The sequence below is a fragment of the Meleagris gallopavo genome, chromosome 2 (assembly GCF_000146605.3).
Source record: "Meleagris gallopavo isolate NT-WF06-2002-E0010 breed Aviagen turkey brand Nicholas breeding stock chromosome 2, Turkey_5.1, whole genome shotgun sequence".
In the NCBI taxonomy this organism is placed as follows: Eukaryota; Metazoa; Chordata; class Aves; order Galliformes; family Phasianidae; genus Meleagris; species Meleagris gallopavo.
In genome coordinates, this window is record NC_015012.2 from 75,785,913 (window position 1) to 75,800,703 (window position 14,791).

General features: G+C 37.5%; 1 long non-coding RNA gene and 2 other non-coding genes across 5 annotated transcripts; all 3 read left to right on the forward strand.

The window, feature by feature from the left end:
* Positions 1-6: 6 nt before the first annotated feature.
* On the forward strand, positions 7-6,692 carry LOC104909896. Of its 3 annotated transcripts, XR_002112363.1 has the most exons (7): positions 7-318; positions 1,045-1,097; positions 1,850-1,919; positions 2,536-2,620; positions 3,697-3,722; positions 4,458-4,505; positions 5,138-6,692. It is a non-coding gene; the product is annotated as an uncharacterized LOC104909896 (long non-coding RNA). The 3 variants fall into 3 exon arrangements; XR_792666.2 differs by having other exon boundaries at positions 7-1,097; XR_792665.3 differs by having other exon boundaries at positions 7-1,097; positions 4,461-4,505.
* Positions 2,708-2,775, forward strand: LOC116216396. The gene has a single exon (XR_004159077.1). It is a non-coding gene; the product is annotated as a small nucleolar RNA SNORD50 (small nucleolar RNA).
* LOC116216395 lies at positions 4,872-4,942 on the forward strand. The gene has a single exon (XR_004159076.1). It is a non-coding gene; the product is annotated as a small nucleolar RNA SNORD50 (small nucleolar RNA).
* Positions 6,693-14,791: the final 8,099 nt, after the last annotated feature.

Sequence of the window (14,791 nt, forward strand, 5' to 3'; positions counted from 1 at the left end):
ATTTTGCCCCGGTGCGGGCGTTGCCCGGCGGGGCTCTGGTGGCCTGCGCCATCTTGAGCTGAAGCTGGCGGCCGTAGAGGTGCCCTCGGGGGCTGCTGGGCGATCGCTGCCCGCCTGCGCCGGCAGCCGTGAAGCGTTAGGATCAGAATCAGCCCCTTCGTAGAGCGGGGCGGCCCTTTGTTGCGTTTAGTTGTCGATTAAATTATCTATTCTCACGCCGCCACATAGATCGACGGGAGAGAAGTATTCTAATACGAAGTTAGGGCGTCTGTGAAGAATTCAGTGGCCCTTTTACTTCGTCATAGGATTGTGTGCTTCGTGAGTCACCAGATGAACACTTTAACCGTTGAGGCTTGCTTTGTTGCTAGACAGTGAGAGCAGAATAAAAGAAGCGTTATGGAAATGCATATTTTTTTAAAATCTTTAGCCTGAGACGCTCCTTTCTCTGTGGGAATGCTGCTGTCATTGAGCAGTAGTTGTCCTGGAAAAGCAGGAATTGTAAGCAAAAGAGGCTTATCTGCAAGCAGCAATTAGGAGGTGACTGTATTCATGTAAGAGGCAATCACTCTGCCTTGAGATGGCTCATCTAATGATATCCCAAGTCAGGTGTTAGGTTACTGAGCAGTGAAATTCTTGTATCTTTACTAGCTGTTAGTACAACCGTGGTTATTGAGTGCAATAAATATACTTGAATTGCTTTCGTCTGAAACCAAGCCAAGATAGTAGTCTATCACGGACTGTGGCTTTTATTTCATCTACATGGTGTATAGTAATAAACATCTCTGTTGAAAGAAATAATGTATTTGAAATGTACCTAACAAAACAAATATTTTCTTTGCCTTGTGAACGAATGTAACTTGTTACCTTGTTACATAAGTGGCTGTATTTCTTGCTGCCTTCTGAAAAAACTGCAAACTAAGGCTTGAGTACCTAACATTTCATTGCTTCTGTGACTTCAGAAAGTCTTAATGAGTGTTATCAGGGGACCTATTACTAAGTATCTGCTCGTTTCAAGTGGTAAGCTTGTCTGCTGTTTATTTTTAGGTATGAAGCAGAAACTTTCAGTGGTGTCCAATATGTTGTACAGAGGCATTAAGGTAATAGTTATTTTTTTTTTTGTTACAGGAATAGCCCTGCATGTAAATGTTTCCATTTCAGTTTCCACACTTTTGTCTGACAAAAGTATAGAATGTGTGAGGTGCTGGAGATTTCATCTTTGTATGGCTGTTGAGTGGAACAAAACAGAAAAAGTGATTTTCATGATCACCTTTAAACTGATGAGTAATTATGTGAGTTAAGACCAGCGCTGAGGTCGCATGTTTTTAATTACCATCTTTTCTGTATCACTTCATTAAGTATGTGGGCCTACATGATAAATCACTTGATTAACTTGCACCACCTTTGAGATCAGTGTAATTTACTAACTGTTAACTGTCTTGCATTGGGCATGTATTGGAGCTAATGTGAACTCACATATGTGGCCATTTTTGAATGTAACTACTGATTCTGTAAACTATGAACGGTACAATAGTTCAGTTGGAAGGAATCTACAAATATTAGGACTAACATTATGAATAAGTGTGTAACATAAAACAGAAGTTTAAATGACTTGGTTCTTTATCCTAAAAAAATGGTCTGAAATGATTTCAGGCCACCTTTTTTCCACTGTGTATTTTCAACTGCAAGTTCTTGGCAGACAATTGTACACTAACATTGATAACTTTTTTTGTATGAAAAGAAATTTTAGTTCCTGCTGATCACTTCCTGTCATGGTATTCTATGAGATGGTGCTCAGACCTTTGTAACAGATTTTCTACTTGAACTAATTTTTGTTTAATTTTGATTTTAGCCCACCATGGAAGCACCATTGGAACTAGAAGAGTATTTGGTACACACAAGTGGATTTTCCTGAAAGCTGTGTATGTTTTGAATGATCTGTGGGGATAAATTAACTTGTTAAATGGCTTAGCAACATACTTGTAATTAAATTAGTAACATTGTCATTAGCTTAGAAATGAGATATTAGTGTACTTCAGGCATGTTATTTGACGTGATCTATTTGAGATGTGTAGGCTAGGAAGGTGGGTGAATAGTTTCGGTTATTTCAAACCGCTTGTGAAAGAGCTGGTAAAATATGTCTAAGATTTACATTGTAAATTGACAGAGATTACCTCAAGGTGACTTTTATGTCAGTGTACACTTCATCGGGAAATTAGTATAAGAGTTGAGGTGAAGAAAATGAAGTTGACAGCTGGAAGTTCTTTGTCAGTAGAAACAGACAAATCTAGTTCTAAGTTTCCTATTAAAATGTATTACTCATTTTTCTAGGAGTATAGTCTATATTCTCATTTTTGAAAATGCTAAGAAACAATATTAGGATCTGTTCAATTTAAGTTGTCAAACTCAAATGTCTACAACCATTGGCTGTGTAAAAATGGGAAGGAAGGGTGATTTCCAAGACGAAAACTTGGTCATCCCAGGTGGGCTGTGTTACTGAATGAACGTGTTCTAATTGCTTGCTTTATTCCTATCTAGGATGGCATATGAACAGGTTTTAATAATGGAAAAGTTGAGCATTGTGGTGAAAGATGTCCTGGCAACTGTACTGCAACAGATAGAGGTAATACTTAATGTTAAACTGCTAAAACTTTTTATTGATGTATTCCCTATTAAAGCTCTGTGTTTCGAGTACAGTTATTTAAGTGGTGGATTATGATGAAGTTGCCATACCTGATTTGTTGATGAAAAACTTCACACGGATCTGGCTTCTGAGTCAAAACCACTTTTCTTTCAAAAGTCATTTAATCTTTCTGTCACTCACTCTCTCAGTTAGTTTTACTTCTATGCTGTCCTCATATACAAGCTCAATATTGTGAATAAGGGTTTTGGTACACTACTGAAAATGGCTTATGGACGTGCTGTTGCCCAGCAGATGGTAGCACCTTTAAAAAGAAGGGAGAGGACAAGCTCAGATGTGTGTAATTTGAGGTATCTTGTTTTGGAGCCTAAAAATGGGAAACTCACCAAGTATTGAAAGTGCCCTGGTAAGAAAATGAAGCACTGTTGGGTTTTGAGTTAGCTGATGACACTTGCACTATGACTCCTTCAAAAGCACTGTTAACTCAGGGTGTATTCTGATGTGGACATTAAGGATTGCTAAAGTTAATGATTAGAGGTGAATTGTAATGAATTAAAGATGTTTCAGCTCTAGCTAGTGTTAACCTAATTCAGAAGGGCTAGTCTAAATTTACTTGCAGCAGTCAGAAAGTGCACAAGAACACTCATTGTGCTTCAGCTGTTTTGGTAGCTGAGCTCAATGTCTTCGTTCTTCTCATTTTTCTGAATTTAATCCTTCTCAATGAAATGTGAGGTTCGAAGCACAATTTCTATACAAGTTCAGTTTTTATTTAAAAAGTCAAAATCTGGAAGTGTGAGGTTGTAATTTTGCTGTCCAACCAGACGTCTATAATTTTATTTCACTCCTTCCTAAAGAAAGGCATTTAAAGACTGCTACTAACAATTTATTTTAAAGAATGAGTTTTGTCCCAGTATGTAAAGTTTAAACACAGGAATGAAGCTTTTTGTGTGGAAGTGCTACCTGTAAAATAATGTCTTGTTTAGACAGGAGTCTAGAGGAAAGCTGGAAGTAGCAAGCCTTGTTAATAAAACTAATTGGTGCAATTCTTGTCTTTGCAGGGATGCTTGAAGGCTGCTTCTTGAAGGTATGAATTCAATAAATGATAGAATTAAATTATAAAAACGCATGTGTCTGACTTTTGAGATTAGATTATTATTGTGGCATGACAGGTAAAACGTAAAGATGATAGACTTAGTAGTTCTTTTGGGCCTTGAAAACTTGGCAAACTGTTTCAATGACTGTACTTAAAACTGCATTATCATGTCAACCCCATTTAAAAGTATGAGGTGACACGTAAACACTTACGGCAGATGGCATATCTGAAATACAGTAGTTTGTGTATGTGAATCATGGGAAATGCTGAAATGTTTCATCACCTATATTGGTCTTAATCATAAGTTTTATCAGTTCCAGCTCAAGATAGCATGCTTAATTCTCCTGTTGCTTCAGGTGTCCTGCATAGAAGAACAGTTTTTTAATATAATGCTTGTTGATTGATTTGGGCTGTCAATGTTTTGCTGAGAACCATATTCTCACTGTCATTTTCAGAAATTAAGTGTTTGATTATGGTAGGGGGAGACTTAGACTTAACAGATTGGTTGTCTGTCACAGCTTATAGCAAACTTAAGTAATGTCCAGGCAAGACAAATAAAAAGAAACTTACTCTGATGTGAGAACACTTGTAGGTTACGTTTTCTGGAGCTTAATAAGTACTGGTGTTATTCCACCACATGCTTAGTAATGTATGAGAGACCAAATAGTAAGTTGTGTTTTGAGTGATGGAAGAAAACATTTCTGAGCTAATGAATGTCTTTTCCAGCAGGAAAACGGTCACAATTGTATGAGCAAATGCTTCTAATTTGTTCAGGTATGTAATTAAAAAGCTTTCAGGCATTTTATGATTAAGTCTGAAGTAAGTCTGTGTTTATAAGAAAGACATTTTTAGTGTTGTGACTGTTGCTAATACGCTTCAATAACTGATACAGTAGGTTTGTATTGTAACTTACTGCTTACTCTGTGTACTAAGTATAAGATCATTTACTACCCAAGGGACTGCATGTGCCAGTGGTTGTGCCTAACCTTAGCTAACCTTAAAATCTACCCGTGAAGTTTTAAATACTTACTTTACGTGTGAAAGGATGAAGAATGTTCTACTTTTTCATTGTAATCAGCAATGCTATCAAAGAAGTAAATCATGCATTAGATTTACTTTTGTAGTACAGTTTCTGCATCTCATCTATGATGATCCTATCCCGAACCTGAATTCTTTGCTGAAAAACATACTACGGATCCGGCATCTGAGATGAGATCAGAAGACTAGATTTGAACTTACTGAAAAGTATTACAAGTTCTGTGCAGTTTTAGGTGCTTTTGCAAAAAAAAAGAAAAAAAAAAAAGAAAAAAAAGTAAAAAGTATACAATTCTGTGCTTATTTGCAAGTTTAAATTTCTTCCTCCTCAAATGAACCATTTTATTTAGACCTTGTTCTCCTTTTTCCAGTGAGTTGGAACGTTTTTATCAGTGCTGCTTGACAAATGTGGATCTGTAACTGGAAGAAAGTGTAACACCTGAAGAGATGTTCTCGCTTGGAGTGGGACCATGCTTTTAAAATCCTGCTGAAACAGTTATTGAAATTGTTTAGCAGATACTGTTATCAAAAACTGCACGTGAACCAAAATTACTGTCTCTGCATATTTAAAATAACACTTTTTCCAAAACATCAAACTGCCCTCTTTGGGAAGGATAACAGTAGCAGTAGGGAAATGAGAGGTGAGCTTCCATATATGAAAAAGAAACAAACTATTGGCCCTTACCTTAGGAAATGTATAGGTATGCAGACTTTTTGATACTGAGCATCTGTAACAACTCAAAACAATGGAAGTTGCAGGTAGGCCATGCAGCATTGATACATAAATTCAAACTAATGAGTGCTTCTTGAGGAGTTACGTAGGAGATCAAAAGAAGTAGATGAGGTGGTGTGGAAGTATCAACATGAAGCACTTGTAAAAAGAAATACTTGAAATTTCAGGTGGCATGAGGGAAGTTGTGGTTACAGAAAAGGCATGGACTGAAGCTTTCATTTTCTTCTCCATCTAGTCAGGGAGAGAAGGAAAGGGGAGTTTTCATGAGCTGCCAATTTAGCATGAAAAGACCAGTATCGGAACTGGAACTGTGCCCACTGAAGAAGACATTGGCAGTGTTATCTGTTTCCAGCGTGGGAGGAAAAGGAGTATAAGCATTGGAACATTTGCTTGCAGCAATCACTAACCACACAGTAACATGTTAACATTGTATTTGTTGTATTAAGCAGATGATCTCTCTTCCACCAAGGAAGAAAGGGATTGTAAATTGATTATCTGTGAAGTTGCCTTTAAAGACAAATTATGCACAGAAGATGCAATCCACCTTAAGGTGTAGCTCTTGTACTGCATTCTCAGGAATGCTTTATAAAGGAGGGGATGTGACAACTGTGTGGTAGCCAATGATCAGTAGTGCTGTGGTTACTGAATGATTTTGGAATGTACCAAAATACAGAAACAATCCTGTCATTTTTGGCTGCAGACTACAGCATTGGGTGCTAGCAGTTTACTTCCTCTAGGAATCTGAAAGAACTTCATGAAATACACTTATTTCTAAACACCAAATACCTGAAAGGCCCATTTTCCTATCAGTGCAGTACTATGGTAGTGCAGAACATTAAGTAGCAGCATCTGAAGCATTGGAAAGTCAGAAATAAGTGTCTGACTACAAAAACGTACATTAATGATGTGACAGAAATCCAGAAGTGGCTTGGCTTACTGCATAACCTGCTTTGGTTATTCAGTAAGTAATAACCAGCTGCTTTGGCTGGTTGGAGACTACTTCTCAGTGAGTTAGCTATGTAAATTGGTCTATTGAATGTATCATCAGAAGCTGCAGAATTTTACTACAAAAAAATATCCCTTGATGGCTTTCATCAGGATTCGTTATCTATTAATGTTGGTGAGAAGGGTAGGTATTTCTGTGCTGTGTATGTACATGCTCTTGAATAAAGATGAGGATGTGGAAAACTTAACTAGCTGTTGAACATCAGTTCTGTAGTTACTTACGGTGTTTCCTGACAGCTCATATTTTGCAAGGGCTGCAGAAGCAATGTGGCCTTATTGTACTGGTACAGGGCATGCTGAACATGTGACATTCCACACGCTGCTTGACTGGCTCCTGGACAATGTAAGCTCCCCTGGCAGTTATATACTTCAGAAGTGCGGAGGAATCAGTCTCCCATCTTAGGTCCATTGCATTTTCAGCCCTTCTCAGTGGTGTGCACACCACTGAACAAGGGGTAATGGACAAAAATTGGAACATGGGAAGTTCTGTACAAACTTCAGGAAGAAATTTACTCTGAAAGAGACAGAGCACTGGAACAGGCTTCCCAGAGAGATTATGGAGTCTCCTGGGATTTATCAAGATCTGCCTGTGCAACTTAGTGTGGGGAATCTACTTAAGCAGGGGAGATTGGTTTTGATCATTCCCCATTTCAACCCGTACAATTCTCTGGTTTTTATGTAGTTGACGCTGTTGACAATGTTTAGTGAAGCTGGTGAGATGGTGAGTCAAAAGTTGACAGTCTTAGGACACTCAACATGTCTTCTGGAGGGGAAGAAGTGTGTTGAAAACCAGAGAAGGATAATAGGGCAGCAATATTTGGTAAGTAGTATATTAGCTATTCTGAAAGGGTTTTTATATACCTTATTTAACGGTACAGGGCAAGATTTTATTTGCAGTATTTTTTGACAGTAATAGTGTCTTTTTGGCTGAAGCTAAAACAAAGCATTTGAAGCTTTTGAGGAGCTCCTTGTATGTGGGCATCTAGTAAAACTGGTAAGGATGAGTTACTCTTCTAATTTCTGACATTAAAAGGCTAGAGATGTTTCAAGATTGTGGATGATACTTGAATACCTAAAGTACTTCGTTCTTAATCTAAAATACTGAAGATGTTCTAATCTAGGATTGGCAGTAATAGATAAAAGGGGCCAAAGAGCTCTATTACAATTGTGCTTGGGATGGTGGAAGCCAGTATTGAAAAGCTATTCCTCATGAAAAAATGTGTGCTCTCACTAAGCCCAGAAAAAGACGTGTGATGGATGTGTTAACTGCAAATCTTTTGATAATAAATGCTCACTGGGATGCAGAATATGGGTAACCTAAGAAAAATGTGTTACAGAAAGTCTGAACAAGTTTTTTAACCATGAGACTACCGTAACAGTCTTCAGAATGAGACTAATGGTTATGATGTTGGAAGCTAACATCACAGATTTTAAAATGAAAGGTATAATATTTGTGAGCTTGCTCACGGTGCTAGGAGGTAATGTTGCAAACCACTTGTGGATTTAGTTTTTGTATGGGTTTTTTTTTGTGTGATACTTGTATATAATTATGAAGTTGGCTTTTAATGAATTTGGAAGGTATGTTAAAGTTCAGTTGCACAGAATACCTTGCTAGATTTAAAGCTTTGATTTCAGATGTTGCAGTAAGTAGCATGAAAGCCCTTTTGCTGTTAGTATTTTAAATAGTTGTTAAAATCTTACACTGTCATTAGTGTTTAATATATCACATGGGTATTGGACTGTGATTCCCAAAAGCAGTGGTTAGACAAACTTTGTCCTGGCGTATTGCTGTGTTGGTATTAGTAACTGGGCAAAAGATCAGCATTCTCCTGAGTTAAGTGAGTGCTGTGTATAGACGAGCGTCTTCGAGCTTCAGTGAAGTAGAAGAGTGACTGTACATAAATGCTTTGCTACCATTTAAGTGAGAGGTCATGCTTAAAGCGGGACGTTTTGTCTGGAGAATTTGTCTTGCTTGTGGAGACAGTATATCATAAACAGTACCAAGTGACTTTTGCAAAATACCCATGCTGCAATGTGAGTTAAAAACACAAGTGAACAGAAAATGTGTGTCCTGTCAAGCTAACCAGTCTACAGAGGAGCGTGCTGCCTGCTTTGGTGGCATTGCTGCCTTCTCTTTCAGGCAAACTCTCAATAGTACAAACTTGCCATATAAATGTTGGTTATGAGTTGTACTGGCACGGATGGATGTTGCAATTGAATTAACAGCTGGTAAGTTACAAGTTCCAAAGGTGGAAGTCAGCAGTGAGTTTTTGAGGAGAGAAACTCATTCACTTCAGGTGGTTGACCTGTCACAGCAGACTGAGCAATGTTAGACTTTGTCCAAAGAAAGACTTTTTTTTTAACATTGGAGAGCATATTTAACTGACTTTGGGATACCATTTTTTTCCACACAGTTGAAAGGACAATCTGAGTTGAATGAATTAATTCAACAAGTGGATATTATAGATGAGCAGAGTACACATAGAAGCCTGTATATGATGTGTGTTTGTATGTGGCCAGTGACTTGCATTCTGTGTACTTCTCATTAGAACCAGTTTTACAAGTATTTTTGCTTGTCTGTCATTAACTGTCTGCTTTTCTTAGAGGATGTAAACTGGAAAACTAAAATAATTCTGTTTTCTTTCAAACATGATGTGGCTTTTTAGTAGATAGTTGAGTTAGGCTGTGAGGGCTCTGAAAACAGTACTCCTCAGCCATTGTTTGAAACTTCCTGTAGGCTCTGCAAGACAAAGTAGTATTTTATGCTCAAAAGAATGACTGTATTGAGTAAGACAAAATCTGCCTTGCTCAGTATTCTATGTGAGGATGACCAGTATAAGAAATAGGAGGATAGAGATCCTTTCCAGTGGTTTGCTTGGGAATTTCCTAAGGAGATGTTCATTCCACTTGAGCACTACTTGGCGATTATGGCCAATCTCCATTTAAAAAGATGTGAAATGTGAAAGCTACATCAGTTGTAAAATGCATAAAGTAGTGCATATGATTGCAACAGTAGGAAAATGGATGAGAGGAGCTAGGGGAGGACTAAAGTAACAGCTTATTTGTTTTTCTTTGAAGATACTTGAATATTGGTTTTGCTTTCAACTCTTACACTAACAAAAACTGCAATAACTGGAGACTGGCTAAGACAATGTTGGTAGGTCAGCGTTACTGTTTAAACTACAGTGGAGATGAAAATTCAGTCTACTGATATATGTTCTTACCTTTAGTAGCTCTGAGCCATACTTCAGGCTTGTAAAAAGTCAGTACTAATTTTACTTAGGATTGATTGAAGCTCCCTGTAACTGAAGGAACATTGTCTCAGCAATGACAGTACTAGTTTAAGGGTTGTAAATAGAGAATTGATACAGGCTGACCTAAAGTAAACCTGAGTTATTTTGTGTATGTGAGAAGAAGCTAACAGATTAATAGACTCAAATGCTTAGAACTTATTTTGAAGCTGGTAGGCTGAGTGAAAAGTAAAGATTGTATTTTTAGATCATCTAAAGGTCATTGGAGAGGAAGAATACGCAGCCACAGTGTACTTCATTAAGTTACCAATTTGCTCTTACTAAGAAGGTTTAGTCTGTGGGAACTGATGCTCCCCCACCTTCCTGTTCAACAGTATTAACCACAGTGTAAGAAGTTGAGCAGCAAGAATAGGAGTTACCTTCAGAACATCTTAAAATAGTATTTTTGTTAGGCATCACAGTGCTGAGGATGTTCCTTCAGAAACTTCATGAGAAGTAACAGTATCTGGATTTTTGAAAAAAAGTTGTTCTTGAACTACTCTTAACAGTTGTCAAAAATAGCTAATTTTAGTTTCTGTGCCCTTGAACTTCTCCCAGTTAAGTTGGTACTGATCGTAGTTTCTGCTAATTTGGTTTGCTGGCAATATGGCCACTGAAAGCCTCTTTTCTGTATGAAGGAATCTTTACATGAAGACATTTCGGCAGCATTGATTTCAGAGTCTTTTTGCTATGGTTTTTTTTGCCTTAAAAAAAGCTGCCATGATGAGTAGAAATAGCATGACGTCCATCTATGAGTTAGTAGTTTTTAACTGGAAAAGACTTAGTAATTCTGGCTCTGGTAAGTCCATTTAAATATCTTAAAGTCTGTCTGAATGTGGCAACCTGTAGTTCTTATGACAGCATATTGGAGAGAAAGGTAGCTTTTGCTTGTAAGACTAGTAAACACAGCATGTAGATATTCTAAAACTCTCAAGTCTAATATTGGAGAAGTAAAACGTACAATACTAAATGAAGATTTTCCACCAAAGAAATAAAAAAGATGGTCTTGTGAATCAGGATTTTGTACTCAAACTCCATACTACTATGCCGTAAAGCAGTAAGACTAGCTTAACTTTCTATCCTCATTTCTTAAATGAGATGCCCAGTAGTGCTTGCAACCTTAGGGCAGCAATTCTGAATTATACTATGGTGATGTTCTTCTTTGGCCCTTTTGATTTCAGGTTTTACTTTTAGTTACCTCTAGACACAGTTATATGGAGATTCTTATGAGCAGTATGTTTTGGTGAGCTGTTGTGTAAGGACCATTGACTTTGTGATGTCTTTTACCTGACCAACTTTAAAAGAAAAAAGCCTGTTAGCTTCAGTTTCAAGCTGAGGAAACTTGTCAGTGCCTGGGATCACTGCTTATCATGAGACTTGAATCTTCACCAACCCAAAAAGAGAAGAAAATGGTCTACAAAGAGGTTTTCTTTTTCTCTGAGATAGCACTCCTGGAAGTGTCTTGGCCTTAAGTTCTGCAATAAATGCTGCTTTTCCTAAAGGATCTGTTTGTATGTTCCAGTTAACCATTTTACTGCTAAAGTGTGATCAGGAAACATGAAAATGTATTGATTCTCAATTAGGAAGGGACTCTTAAACTAACAAAAGGTATATGTATATTTGTTCTTTCCTTAATTTATAGTTCTTACAGATATCGCAGTAGATTTATTGAAGCTTGGAGCTCTCTCTGTGTGATCTTTCTTACTCTTGGCCAAAACTGGGACTTTGGTGTCCAAAACTATTGTCTTTAGCACTGTCCCTATCTCAAGATCGTTTTCCCTTTTTATCCTATATGTTAATCTGTCCCATATTGCTCTTCCCAGAAATTATGCAGCAAATGTACTAAGAACCAAGGCAAAAATATAAAATTATGAAAGATAACTACAAAGGCCTTCAATGAGACTTTAGCGAAGGAAAGAAAAGTCAGTAGGAAATTTTTTTGTCTGTAACTTAAAGTAATAATATTCCAACACCTGTTGGGCTGTAAAAGACCTGTTCCTGTGTTGATTTGACATGACAGCTGTGATTTGGTCTTCAAGAAGTCATGAACAAAGCCTACAAATAAGTTGCTGATTTGGTAAACTGCAAATGTATGAAGAACGATAGCCATTTGGACTTAAGGTTGCTTCAAATGTAGAAGAGAAACATTTCCACTTTGGGGTTGATATTGGGCTCCCCGTATGTGAAAGTTCCAGGCAATGAATTAGCTAGAAAAGGGAAAAATGAGTTTTCTTTTAAATAAAAACCTTCTTCTTGATATTTTACCTTGTTATATTACAACTGTAAACTGCATAGTGTTCTCACTTTTTTTCTGGTTCAGAAAAATTTCAGTTCTCCACAACTAGGCTCTGAATTTGGTACTTTTCACCTTAAATGTTCTGAGGTCTGGCTGGGTGAAGGAGGCACCTCAATTATTAAAAAAGCAGAAGTGATCTGTGAAGATAACTGCTCTAGCAGCAGCAAAATAGTTACCAGGAGAAAATTGGCATCTTGCCTGAAAGCAAGCATTCTGAGCTTCAGCTTTAGCTTCCATTAGCAGCATGATGAAGAGGTTTAAAAAAAATGTCCTCATCTGTCTTTATTTCATATCAAACTTCTCTTAGAAATTTGGCCATTAAGATAAAATAACAGTGCAGAAGATTTTCTGTTTCGGGCCAAACTGCAGAAAGTTATCTATGAAATTAATTTGCGGCTGTCTGAGATAGTGTTCTTTTTTTTATGGAAAAAATCTTTGTATTAACTGAGTCTTCTTACTGGGGAGGGGGGTAAACTGCTTGCATAAGAGATCTGGCTAGCAACTGGGGAGTGAAAAAAAGCCCAAGATAAAATAGTGGTGGGCTAACAACACTGTTAACTGTCAGCCAGAGCGTAGAAGAAACTAACTGTGGTATCTAGATAGGACAATAGGTAATGGTCTTCAGCTGTGCTAGGGAGATTCAGGGTGGACATCAAGAAAAATTCTCAGAGTGGTGAGGCAGTGGCACAGGCTGCCCAAGGAAGTGGTGGAGTCACCATCCTTGGGGGTGTGGATGTGGCACTGGGGGATGTGGTGAGTGGGCATGGTGAGGGTGGGTTAGCCATTGGACTTGGTGATCTTAGAGGTCGTCTCTAACCTCAATGATTCGGTGGTCTCTTCCGAACCATAGAAAATAGGTGAACAGCTGAGCTGTAATGTCTCATGTTTTGCTTTGGTATGTATTTACATAAAATGTGCATTCATTATAAATATGCTTCCATTTCAGTATCACTCCTTGCACATTTCTGGTTCTTTTTTTTTTTCCATTGTGTCCTTGGACTAGAAGAGTTGTGTAATCTTTTCCAATGAAAAAATTCTTGTGCACATTGCTCACAGTCTCTTCTCACCTCAGCAGATCTGTATCAATACTGTTACTCTGAAATTGATAAACAGCTTCCATGCATTTAATCTACCAACTTAGACTGATCGTTCAATAGAAATTTAAAGAAGTTAGGGGCGAAAAAAGATGTTGGCACTAAATCACAGGCATTTACCTGTTAGTATAAATGAGTAAGATTTTTGTCATAATATATACTTGAGAGAGAAATAAAACATTACAGTGGATGTGACAGTAAAATGTAAAAACACCTAAACTGGAAGGTTATGAGAATTTAGAGGTTCCTGCATTTAACTTTAATCTCTGATTTTTAACAGTTGGTTTTCTGGATGTGCTCAGATACCTGTATTGATCCTGCAAGAAATAAAAGTTAATGTATTAGCATATAATAAATTTATATTAATATTTTATTATAAATACTAATATTTATAATAGATTTATTAGCAGTAGAAATGTATATTTTCACAACCACATGGACTCCTGTACATATATCTGAGCATTGCTGTCCTCTAGTACAGAACTCAAAGAGGAGAGCCCTGGAGATGTTGGAAGCGTTTTGGTTTTATTTGAATGCAAACAAGTCTACTTTTATCAGTCATCTGTTTAAGTAGTGATAATCAAGTATGATTTTTATTTCTAACTGACATTTGTAGATTAAGTTTTGAAAATGAAACTTCACTGTAATTCTTTCTGTTTGTTGCTACCTTTTAAGATCAAAAGTAAAAAAAAACCACCAAAATTATATTTTTTGCAGGATCAAAGAGACTTCTAAGTTTATTTTCTGGAGGCAGACTGGAAGAATAATATTCCTCATGTCCCCTGCAGATCAAAGAGGGGTGAAAACTTTAATCAGCAGTTTTAATTTTTCTAGTGCCTAGTTGCTAAGCAAAATTAAGGTTTACCTAAGGAACTAGAGCACTGCTTACTTCTGCTGCATTACGCTGCTAGTAATAGTTATTCCCATATTAAATTACAGGATTTGTTCAGGTTTGAGAACAGGTTATGTTGTCTGCACTTCCCTGTGCAAAACTATGAAGAAATACCTGGTCTGCTCTGCATAAGCTGGAAAGATTAAACTCAGTTATGTCTGCCAGCCAAGATAGCTAAGATCCAACTCAGCATTTCACCAGCATAGAGTAGATCTTCTAAAAGACTACTGGAAAACAGCAAGCAGAACCTGAGGTTTAAATACTGCATTTATATCTGCCTTGTACCTGTTAAGGAATGTAAAGAAAAAAGACCCGGTCTTACAGGGTCCTTGAAGATGCAAGATTATTTGGGCTCACCCGTGCTTGAAAGGATTTTTGGGTTGTTTGCTTACATATTAAATAGTATGGAACACTTAACTTGAAAGTTGTGTTACAACTGCTGCATCAGACACTTTCCCTCCTGGGTAATCAGCAGTGTCCTTGCTAGTCAAATAGTTCTTCCACGTGAGTCCAGACATTGACATCTCACCATCTATGTCACTGGAGGGTATTGTAGTCCCTGGGCCAGCTAGCACTTACCTGGAATATTTGGGCATGGCTTAGAAATTGATGTAAATGAGAACTGAGATATGGGAGCCAAGCTGTGCTGTTCACAGCAACCTTAGATGATCCCAGTGATCTCCATCCTGTTTTTCCTTTTAGTCTTTTTTTTTTT